This window comes from Prunus mume, linkage group LG5 (genome assembly GCF_029339155.1).
Source record: "Prunus mume cultivar Tortuosa linkage group LG5, ASM2933915v1, whole genome shotgun sequence".
In the NCBI taxonomy this organism is placed as follows: domain Eukaryota; kingdom Viridiplantae; phylum Streptophyta; class Magnoliopsida; order Rosales; family Rosaceae; genus Prunus; species Prunus mume.
The window spans coordinates 7711504-7724762 of NC_142702.1; positions in this window are offsets into that span (position 1 = coordinate 7711504).

The following is a 13259-nucleotide window of genomic DNA, read 5'->3' on the forward strand; positions in this document are numbered from 1 at the left end:
GTAAACAATAATAAACGACTCACGTGTAAACAAAACGTCGTTTAAAAGAGAAACGACGTCGGATTTTTCACCATACGACGTAAACTCAATATTCCACGACTCAATCACCATCGTTAAAAGTAATACCCTAAACTTTAAAACCCTAAATTATATATTTGTAAAATTTAATTTTATAAAATTGTTTATGGTTTTACATCCTAAGAAATAACAAACATAAACCCTAAACCCCAAAAATTATACTTTAACCATAAACCCTAATAAATAACAACCCTAATCCCCAAACCCTAGACCCTAAACCATCAAACTATGTAAGTGATGCTATGACTCATCAAAACAATTTTATTTAGGTTGGACATTTTAATCTTTTATTACACAAACTGCATTTTTTTGGGTTTTAGGGGGAAGAAAATATATCAATGACTTCATAGGAGTTCAAGTTGAATTTTTTGAATTTATTTTAAATTTATTTTTCAAATTTTGAATTAAAAATAATAAAATATTCTTATATCAACAACAAACCACGACGTTGTAAATAATAATAAACGACTCACATGTAAAAAGGACGTCGTTTAAAAGAGAAACCATGGCGGATGTTTCACCATCAGACGTAAATTCATATTCAACGACCTAATCACCGTCATTATAAGGTATTAACCTAAACCCTAATAAACGACTTACTTGTTCAAAAGCACGTCGTTTAAAAGCGAAACCATGGCGAAATTGTCATCAAAACGACGTCTTATGTACGTCCCATCACATCTAAATATCATTTTACGTCGGTTTTTTACATAATTATGTCGTTGGAAAGTTATTACACGTCGGTTACGCAATTTGTTTTTTCTTTTATATTATGAAAACCTCAACAAATTTTCAGGGAAAAAAAGGATGTATATTATAGACAAAATTTGGACATTATATATTATAGACAAAATTAGTACATATAAAAATATCAAGTGTTCCAAAAATCCTCTAATCCATATGAAGGCAAACAAACTCTGCCCATTCTTTCCTGACTTCATCAATGGCTGCTTGGGGGTATGGCGCTGATCTTTTCCCTTGGCAAACTGCAATCCATAAACAATGATTATTAAGCTTTACAAAATAAAAAGAAATTCAGACACATGACGCGTTTTTTCATAACCGACGTAGTATATCGATTCAACGACGGTAATTTTAAATGACCGTCGTTGATAATACAAAAAACCACAAAAAATGTTTCTGAAAATTTTATTCTTACCTTCTTCTCAAACTCCAAGGAAGGATCCATGATGATGTCCCTCATGAAGCGCATCACATAATACCCGCATTCGACACTGCTGGGTTGCTTTGGTGTGCCTGGCAGAGTTTTCCAGATTGGTGCTTTACGGCCTGGTCTGCCTATGTGGGAATTATAAATTTTTAAAGCATTCACGATGTTTTTGCCCTCCTCATCAACCACACGATTTTCCAGGCAGAGGATCCAGAAAATAGACGGTTTCCCTCTTTGCCCTCACAATCAGCAAGACCCAATGACGGCTGCACAAAAATAAAATAAAAAACGACGGTTAATATAAAAAGTCAGCACCAGAGGGAAAACGACGTTTATTTATAAAAACCGACGTATTATATAGTTTCACACGACGTAATAACTTAATCATCGACGTCATTATAAATTTATCACGACGATAATTAACTACCGACGTGGTTAGTTGTTTCAAACGACTCAATAAATAAATAACCGACGTGGTTAGATGTTTCAAACGACACAGAATTAGTTAAACAGTTTTATAAGTAGTCAATTAGTGAAAATCATACAAACAAAATCCTTTTAAGGAGACTAACCCTGGATTGTAAGGCATCATGAAAATCTGTTCACCATCCGCTTTTTGAAGTCGATGGCTACAATTCGTGATCGTCGCTTAGTGACCCATGGTACTAACTTGAGCAGGTCGATAAGCCAACCATGCTGCACATATTTGCTTCTCTCAAAACATCATATAAGCACCTAAATATATAAAACAAACGACGGTTATTTATACACAAACGACGTATTATACAATTTCACACGACGAACGAAATAGAAACAGACGTGATAACTAATTTATCACGACGGTAAAAAAAGAACGACGTGGTTAGTGGTTTAAAACGACGTAATAATTAAACAACCGACGTCTTATGATATAATGTTTGATATTTGATTAGGACAAACCTCATATATACGCAACCACAGTAGCCCCAATTTCTTCCATGCCGCAAACTGTAATATCTTCATGCAAGACGAAGGTACTTGATCCGCACCAAACACCTCCTTCTCAATGTTGAAGGTCATGATCTTCTCCTGAGGCTTTAGTGTCGCTTCCACATAACGACAAAGGGACTGTAAGGAAGATGGCACCTCCACATTCGAATAATCAACTACTTCATTACCCTTTTAAAGAAATAAAGCAAAATAAAAGGACGTGGTAATTCATTAAAAACGACGGTTTAAATTAAAAAACATCGTCTTATTATAATTTAAACGACGATAATTAAATACCGTCGTTTTAGATAACTATCGACGTCGTAGAAAATAAATTCCGACGTCTAATGTGAAAACAAACGACGGTTTAAAGAAAAATATCGACGTCTGAAATGTGAAAAACAAATTAAAAAGGCAAAGTTATGAGAATATACCTCCTCGTCATGCTTTTCTTCTTCTTGTTTTTCTTCTTTCTTCTCTTCATCATTTGTGTCTTCCTTTTGGCCTTCATCTTTTTTCTCTTTTTTTTCTTCCTTCTTCCCTTCATCTTTGTTTTCTCCTTTCTTCTCTTCATCTTGATTATCTAAAGCCCCAGATTTCTGTTTTAAATAATAAAGAAATATATATATAAGACAGATTGTACAGAGAGTAAAAAACATTAAACCAAAACGTCGTGGTAAGGCATAACCTAAGACGGTATGTAAGAATTATGGACGTCTTAAAATTATTAAACGATGGTAAATAATAAACATCGTGGTAATTGTATATTACGTCGTTAAGGACTAAAACCGTCGTCTAAAAACCACAAAGTACGACGTCTAGTGGCGTGTAAAACAAGTAAACTAAATACGACGTGATATTTAAATAAACACGACGGGTTTTAAAACGACGGGATTATAAAATCGTCGTGGTATGTTTTTAAAACGACGGGTTTATTCATAATAACGACGCCTAATGTAAAAAACAGAGAATTCAAAGTTCAGTTATGTTACCGCTTCTTCCTCTGCTCCCATTTTTGGCAAGATTATCCCCTAAATGTTGGGATCTCCTTCACCCTGCAATGTACCTTGCTTTATCGACATTGGATTTATGGGACTTTCTTTGTAGACCTTGGTTTTGAGAGGGGCTAGTTTTCGTTTAAGCATGCTTGGATCAAAATTGGGGATGAGGTGGGAAAGTTGACTTAGTAAATGTTCCCTCTCACCTCTACTAATTGTTTGGTTCTAGCTTCCATCTTCTTAGTCTCTCTTGAAGGACAAGTCTTACACTTTCCTTCAATTGATCAGCAAACTTTACCCTCTGTGGTCTAGGTAAATTGAAGAATTGCCTAGGGGAAATCCCAGCACCTACCCTCTTACTCTCCCTGGATGCTCGGGACCCAAAGCCAAGGTCAAGACATCATTACTGCTACACTCAGATCTGCCTTCACCACTTGTTTTTGCAATTCATCCTAAAACAAAGACATACAAAAAAGTCAGCACAAGAAAACACACGACGGTTATTTATAAACAAACGACGCAGTATATAATTTCACACGACGCACCAAAATAGAAATCGACGTTATAATATATTTATAATGACGTTAATTAAAACCGACGTGGTTAGATGTTTAAAACGACGCAATAAATAAACCACCGACGTCTTTTGCTGTAATTACAGAAAACAGAGTTGTGATTCCAGATTTAGATCTTTCACGACGTTTTTGAAAACATTTCGACGTAGTAAAATCATTGACATGACGAAAAAATATAACATAAGACGTAATAAGAATTATATATACACAGTTTAATAAAATTTTAAAACAGAGTGTGTAGGCTTACAATTAATTTTGCTTTTCGCCACCTTTGGATCCGGGATGTTACCATGTTTGTCCTGTCTAGCTTTCTTCCATAAGGTAGATCGATCAATTTCTACCCCAGGCATGGTTTCTCCAATTGATCCTCCAAACCAGCATATCCTTTTCGAGACAATCGATGATTGTACTTAAGTTTCTCCCTAATCATGTGAATGTTGAGAATGCACAGACTCAAATTCTTTGGATAACCTTGAAGCTACAAAGGCATCCCATTCTGCTTTCTATGAATTTATATACTTCAGGGGGTTGGCTTAATTTCTCCCTCTCCTTGATGTATGGAAGGATATAATGCCTCGTCAGTGTAGACTTGAAATCCTTCCGCATTTCTTGGCAGCAGAAGATAACACCGAGGTCTTGCCCTTGACCTACCACAAAAGCCATGTCAACGGCTTCCCAAATCGCTCCTTTATATCATTGGGGATTTCAGCCCATTTCTTGTCCACAAGTGGGACTCTGGAGCGTGCCAACACACCAATGTAGGATCTGCATCTCAGTATGTGCAAGGCCACATCCTTTCCCCCTTTATTGTACTCAACAACTGGCTTGATTTTCTGCAATTTTCTCTTCACAACACGAGGCATTGTGCTCATACCTCGACCTGACTTTGAATCCTCAGAAATTGTTGTCGGGCTGCTTGGTTCTGTCTCAGCAGATGAAACAAACTTCATCTTCTTCAAGGGCTTGTCTTGAGGAGTTACCATTCCAAGCTCCTTACCTCCATTTTTTTTGGAGCCAGAGTACTTACTTTGGTCTTGAGAAACCATGGTTACAGAATAAACAAACCTGCAAGTGAAAATATTTCGGGAAAAAATTAGAACACAAACGACGGTTATTTATAAACTACGACGTATGATAAGATTTTACACGACGTAATAACATAACATCAGACGTAATAAATGTTTAAAGAAGAAACAATATAAATGTTTAAACAACGACGAAACAATATTAAATAAGACGTAATAAGAACTTATTACGGCGATATTTACACGACGTCGTGATATTCATATTAACACGACGTAAATATTAATATACCGTCGTGTTATGGATATTCACACGACGTGAATAATAAGCTACCGTCGTATTTATAAGAAACCAAAAACATTTTTCTTTCTCTGTGAATGTTTGATTGCAGGTTTAATTTCTCTGAAACATGGTTTTTGTTTTTCCTAATTTGATAAAATACAAAGAAAAAAAGCTTTGGCATCTTTTTATAGACGACGGTATCTTAAAACAACGTCGTGGTATGAACATTCACACGGCGTCAATAATAAGATACCGTCGTCTATATAAGATACCAAACCCTACTTTCTTTCTCTCTGTATTTTATCAAATTAGGAAAAACGAAAACCATGGTTCAGAGAAATCAAACCTGCAACTAAACAAGCAAATAAAAATTTGACCGTCATTTTAAAAACAACTTAGATCAATTTTAAGACGACGCTAGGACGACTGACGAACCGTCGTGGTCTACATATTTAACCACGTAAATACAAAGCTACCGTCGTCTTATTTAGTTGAATTAGTTGTGTTCAAAGTTGAAACTTTCCCTCTCTTTCTGTGTATTTTATCAAACTTGAAAGAATAAAAATGATTTTCGCCAGAAAAAAGGTAAAAAGATTTTCAAAACAAAAACAGTATGAGCATGCAAAATAGCAACAAAAATAGTGAGAAATGAAAGCTTACCTTTGCGTGCAATGAAAGCTTTCTCTCGGATTTTGGTGTTTAAGTTCAGAGGCGACGACGAAGACAAGAGGAAGACGATAGGATACTCTGACAGTGCTCGATAAGGAAAAAGACGGAAAGTTTTCTCGGGAGATTGAAATTTTTCTCGGGTTTGGAAACAGTGCATGTGTAAGTCGTAGACGAAAAGTTGTATATGTATACAAACCGTTTCATAGTAATAAGACGGCGGTTTACATATAACGACGACGTATTAATAGACAAACTACGACGTTAATTTGAACTTATGATGTGGTACATAATACGACAGTAGTGTTGTAGGTACCGCCGTAGTAAACTCCTAAATAAAAGTCGATAACTCAATATCTCGCGTCATGGTAGAAATATTTAACACGACGGTTGTTTTAAATTTACGACGTGTATTTTTATAATATACGTCGTTTTATTGTAATATACCGACGTGGATAACACTAAACTAAAACGACGTATTATTTTTTTCGCGACGTGGATTCGTTTTTACACGTCGTTATGTGTAATATAACCGACGTGGATTTTATTTTTTTATTATAAATATAATTTTTTTCTCCTTTTTCTTATAGTTTATTTTTCAAAAACAGTGCCTTATACATATAGTTTTTTTTCCCGAGGAAATTAATGTTCTAGAATTTATAAAGTTTCTTTTCTAGGTGACTGATTTAAATCAAATAAAAATATAAAACAACGACTGTTTTTGTTATACCGTCGTTGTTTCTTGTCGTCTTAAGTAAGAAGAAAACGACGTAATGTATTTGTTACCGACGAGGATTATTTTTGTTAAACGTCGTTATGTGTAATATAACCGACGTGGATTTGGTTTTTTAATTATAAATAGGGTTTTTTTCCACGGGTTCTTTCAGTTTTAGTATTCGATTAGGGTTTCAACTTCTTCTTGCCCCTTTCTCTGTCTCACCTCATCTCTTGGGAGGCAATTGTTTGAATGTTGGTTATCTGTGGCTGATTGCAAATCTGATTGCAAATCACCAATTTTCAATAAATTGTCTCACTGATTGCAAATCTGTGGCTGCCGTCGTGAAGTTTTAGGAGGCAATTGTTTGATGTGAATGTGTGTGCGCTTGTGTAGATACACAAACGCACACGCATCATTCACTTCCAAAAATTGTCTCTCTGATTGCAAACTGAGGTGCCGCGCCAAATTTCAGATGCAATTTTTTGATGTTAATGTGTATGTGCGCTTGTGTATCTCAAAGACACAAATACACATACATCATTAACCTCTAAAATATTATCTTCTGTAAGATTATGATGAGCAAATGAGTTCCATCTTGTAAGATTTCCTAACCCTTGTGATCTCGAATAACTGATTATGTCGGGCGGTTTTCTATATAAACCGTCGTGGTTATTTCAATTCTTGTCGTTATAGATCTACCGACGAGGATAACAAAATCCAAGAAATAAATTGTTAAAACAATTTTATTCTGACGACGGTTTAAATATAATGTATGATGTATAAAGTGGACAAATACGACGTTAAATTCTATAATACATCGTTATATGAAAACCCCAACTTGGTAAGAATTAAAGATGTCGTCGTAGAAATACGAGAAAGACGTCGTTATATTTACCTTTGCCGTAGTTGTACATTAATTTAATATGGCGGTATTTTGTATTTTACCGCCGTGGATTTATTTGTAATTATACGGCGCCTTATACGAAAACTTGGTCGTTAGCATTTTGGTAAAACGATCGCTTTTTTGAAACCGCCGCCTTTACTTTCTACGCCGGTCGGTTCATAACTTCCGCCGTTATTTGTTGGCTTCGATTTTACCTCTTGAAAATCCTATTTCAATAAGACGTCGGTTTTTAAATTAAGTACGTCGTGTTTTATGAACAGCCATTTGAAACTCCATTTTTTAGTTGTCTAATGTGTTATTACACGGCGGTTTTATAAAACCGTCGTCTTTTAAAAAACAACGACGGTTTTCACTTAGACCGTCGTGTTTTTCTGGTCGTCTTTTTCACTTTTTGTAGTAGTGTTACAATCAGATTATGGTGGTAGAAGAAAACATCCACAAGACAGCCTTTATGTGCCCAGGACATATAGGTGCTTTTGAATACACTGTAATGCCTTTTGGCCTAAGAAATGCAGGAGCTACTTATTAAAGAGCAATGAATTCTGTTTTCCATGATATGATAGGACATTCTCTGGAAATGTATATAGATAATGTGGTACTTAAATCCCCAGAAGAAGGAGATCATGTGTCAAATCTAAAAAGAGCCTTCCTAAGGATGAGACAACATAAGTTGAAAATGAATCCCAAGAAATGTGTCTTTCGAGTCCAGGCAGGAAATTTCTTAGGCTTCTCGGTCCACCAAAGAGGCATAGAAATTGATAAAAATAAAGCCAAATCCATCATAGAAGCCCTACCACCCCAGAACTGCAGAGTCTCCTAGGGAAAATTAATTTTCTAAGAAGATTCATATCCAATTCTGCAGGAAAAATACAGCATTTCTCCTCCTTGTTAAGATTGAAACAAGAGCAGACATTCAAGTGGGAAGAGCAGCATCAACAAGCTTTTGAGGAAATCAAGCATTACCTCTCAAATCCACCAGTTCTTTCCGCACCAAAGAGAGGCAGACCACTCAAGCTCTATGTGTCTGCATCAGAAGTGTCCATTGGGAGTCTGTTAGTTCAAGACAACAAGGAAGGGAAGGAACAGGTAGTCTACTAGCTTAGCAGAATTCTGACAGAAGTGGAAAGAAAATATTCTGCAATTGAAAGACTTTGCCTAGCCTTATACTTCACTACTATAAAGCTCAAACACTACATGCTGCCAAACACCATCTACATCGTCGCCAAGATAGATCTAATCAAATACATGCTAACAAGGCCAATGTTGAGAGGCAGAATTGGAAAATGGACTTTGGCCTTGATAGAATTTGCTTTCAGATATGTTCCTCAGAAAGCTATCAAAGGACAAGCTGTGGCAGATTTCCTAGCAGATCATCCAGGAGAAGAGATTGAAAACATGGACTCTTTGGATATAGAAAATGCAGATATACTAACTAGAGCTCATACTTGCCTTAACAATACTATCTATTTAGCTCATCTTTCACCCTAGAAGCTGTACTTTGATGGATCAAAGACTGACATAACTTCTGGGGCAGGAATTGTTTTGGAGGAACCACTTGGAATCAGACACTGTTATTCTTTCCAGTTAGATTTCTAGTGCACCAACAACATGGCAGAATATGGAGCTTTAATTATAGGACTTGAAATGTTGGTGGAATTAGGAATCCAATCTGTGGAAATCCTAGGTGATTCTATGCTTGTATTAAAACAGATTGCTGGAGAATACAAGTGTCTAAGTCCTTCTCTAGCTATCTATCTAGTGGCAGCCAGGAACCTTCTGACAGAATTCAGAGAAGCTACTTGGGAACATATCCCAAGAGAAGAAAACTTTGCAGCAAATGAATTGGCTCTGCTAGCAACAGGTATACAAATGCCTGAGGACTGTGTGCAAAGGATCATCAAGGTAGGAAAGAAGAGTCTACCATCTATTCTGACCAGAGGAATGGAGATAGATGTCAATTCTGCCATAATCACCGAAGATGATTGGAGAAATCCTATCATAAATTACTTGCAGTATCCAACCTTGCTTTCTGAGAAAAGAGTCAGAATCATGGCTTTAAACTACCTTATGTGGAATGGAGATTTGGTCCGAAAAAGCAAGGATGAGGTACTATTGAGGTGCCTTGGGAAACAATAATACATGAAGGTTATGGGAGAAACTCATGAAGAAATCTGTGGAGCTCGTCAAGGAGGAAGGCAAATGTGCTGGTTAATTAGAAGGTATGGCTACTTCTGGCCAACAATGATGAAAGATTGCATTAACTACTCCAAGGGATGTGAAGCTGGTCAAAGGCACGGCCCAAACCAGTAGGAGGTAATAAGGAAGATAGAGTTTGAGTAGAAACCTTAAAAAAAAGAAAAAAAAGCAAGCTCTGAAAATATAGGTTTTCAAATGAACAGGAACTTTGGGTTTAAATTTCTTTTAAAGGCTCGAAATCGGAGAGGAAGAAGACGACGCGACACCTGATGATGACTAGCTAGTAACTAGATAGTAACTGAACACTTTCCCACGAAGTCTATTTCGTGGTAGACAGACTTAATGGGGGCATTGTTTGGGCCCAATTTGACACACCCAGTCCAAAAGATTAAAAGCCCATGTCAATTTTGGGCAATCTCCAGAAATACACAAACAGTCCAAAAGCCCAAAATCCAAAGAGGCCCACCCCAGAATCTGTCAAAAGGTGGCAAATAAAAACTTGGGCCCCAAAAAAGAAGAAAACAAACCAGCCCTTGGTTTGATTCCAAAAAAAAAAAAACAGAATGGGCCCAGCATGATTAAAGAAAGGAGAAAACCATCAAAACAGACCCACGTGAAATCTCTTTTTCTCTAACCTTGAAAAAGTCAATATTTTCAACTGGGTTGATAAAAGTGTTAATCAGAAAATAGGCAAACTAGCAGAAGACATCTGTGAAACTCTGCCAAGTCAAAAGATCAAATCCCTATTTATATGTATAATATATTCAGAGATATTTCTTCTTCTCCAAAGAGTGTGATTCTCCCAAGAGATAAGTAGGCTATGTTCTCAAACAGAGATAAGCAGGAGAACAGGGAGTTGTTCAAAACTGGAAAATCAAACTAACCATCACGTTTTGAGTTCTCACAAAGGGCAGTTGGCATTAGAAAGGGGTTAGGTTCTTTTCAAAATACAAGGAAATGATTGCCATAGGAACAAACTGTTGAAAGCCTATCTGCCAGAACTGATAAAATCTTTTTGAGATCTTTTGAGAAATTTTACTGCCCATTATTAAAAGAATTACCCTACTCCAGAAAACATTTCCTATAAATAGAAGAGAGGTTGAACAGAATAAAGGAACACAACAGAAAAAAAAAACAAAAACAAAAAAAAACAATCAATCAAACAACCAAAAATCAGCCAAGGGCAAGAAATTCAAAATGATCACTTGATCATTAAGAACCTTCAAACAAACTGGAGTAATCAAAAGCTCTATCTCTCTCTCTTTCTCTTAGAATTTCCAAGTTCAGACTTAGAGAAAAAGTCATTCAAAATGAGACCTCTCTCTAGTTACAAATTTGGTTCAGCAAAAGCCAAGACAAGCAGAGTTTTGAGTTTTCACAAATATGAAAACCTCAACAAATTTATGGAAAGCCCTGACCAAGCAGTAACAGGTACCATAGTGCGGTCCTAGCCAAGAATCTTCAAGTCCACCACTTATGCCTCGCTCAGATCAAGAAGTTGCAGTTCCGCCCATTCAAAAAGCCTTCCTGGCTCGAAGTAGATTAAAGCTCGCCAAACTCAAGCTTTGATATTGATTTGCACCAAGCCTAGCAGTTGAAATTGCCCATAGTTCAGACCAACACGACATATACCCAGCAGACCGGATCAGAGATTTCTATCTAGGCAGAAATGAAATTCCAACCTTCTTTTTATCTTTCTAGAGTTCATTTTTTCCTTCCAAGTCTTGTAAAGGGTAGTTCTGCCTAAAAACAGCCCTCTTTATTATCATTTATTCTGGTCAGAACTACCAATCTTGTACTATGATAAATTGTGAAGTCATCACCAGTCTGAGGCAAGAAAAGAACTTACTTGGGAGATATTCCTCACCCAAATTCACAATCACTTGTTTAGAAATCAGTAACTTAGGGCGCAAGTTATCAATTTTTAAGAAGTCTGCTAGGATTTTTATTACTAGCAAGGGCACGCGACACCAAAGAAAGTCGACTTGTTGACTACCAATGGTTTCTGTGGTGGGAAACTTTACCCTTCCATCACAGGAGTAAAAACGAAACGGGTGAACAGTTCTTCTCTGCTATCTTCTCCAAGGTTACGTGTTGATTGTCTCGCTTAATTCTCTCGGATTTTGTCTAACTCTATTTTTTGTTTTTGAAATGTCAAACTCTATTTGTATTGGTCGTTTATTATTAATATCCTATCGCAGTTGGTTTAAAAAATGAAAAAAAAAATATTTGATACAATCAACACCTTCCTACGTGCATAACATGTATAATTACACCAGTAATTCATGTGGAAAAATTCATTTGACAACAAAAAAATATATTTAAAACTCATTTGACAAATGAAGACTTGTTGTAAAGTTAGTGGAGACCAAGTCCACATGTTGGACAGAAGCATCATGATGCCTCTCTTTTATTTGCCTATAAATAGGCATCCTTACTACTTGCAAACACACTCAGAAAACCAACGGATAAGAGAACCCAAGAAGAAAGAAGAGAAGGAAGAAAGAGGGGGAGTGAGAAGAGAGAAAAAGAGAGCAGATAGAAATTCTCCAAGAGAGAAAAATCAATGAGTCATAGATGTTGTAAACACTGGAGTTGTAGCCCTCCTTAAATATTGTGCCTTATTTACTTTACGTGCAGCTTAATATTCTCGCATATTCCAGTTTATTTTACAACACATTATCAGCACAAGAAGCTCTCAGGTATAATTTTATATGCTGCACTATTATTTATATTACTAACCATTCGAAGGTGTGGTGGGAAGCCTGTATTGGTTTCAGGTGACGTGATATCCTTTAGTAGACTAGCACTAAGGATTTTCTATACTTTTCTAATTATATATATTAGTATAATAATATTATCTTATTTTATTGCATCTTGGTGTTGATCATAACCCACCCAAAAAAAAAGAGGGGTGGAAAAATTTTCTGCAGCTTTTAGTATGATTGCTAGAAGTTTTCTAGCCATACTTCTATATATTAGTTTAATAATATATTAGTATATGATATATTATATATTTTAACAATCACTTATATACTTTATGTATATATACCTATATACATATTCGGTGATGGTTTTATCCTCACATTTATTTATTTTTACTATATGGTGTAGGCTTATTACCCATATAATAGTATTTATTTAAACAGTGTGGTGCGGGTTTATTGTCCACATAACTGCCTTTATTTTTTATTTAAAAGTATGAAGTATAATTTAAAAGTATGGTGTAGAATTAGTGCCCATACAAGCACATTTACTTTATCGCACATTTACTTTATTATTTAAAGTATGGTGCGGAATTAACGTCCATACAGTAAGCAATTTAATTTATGAATTTATTTTACCGCACATTTACCTTTATTTAAAGTATGGTGCGGAATTAATGTTCATACAGCAAGAAATTTAATTTATGAATTTATTTTACCACACATTTACCTTTATTTAAAGTATGGTGTGGGTTAAGGCTTGATGATTTTGTTCCATCTTAATTTATGAATTTATTTAAGCATATTTTTCTCCCTCTTGATGATTTTGTTGCTGACCCTGTTAATACTATCTCAATGGCTGTAAGAGATTGGGTTAAGGCTTCTCAGGCGAGTGTTAAGATGAGTCCTAAAGCTCAGCTTTTACTTAGTTGGGAGCCTCCTATTTTAGGTATGTTTAAACTGAATGTGGATGG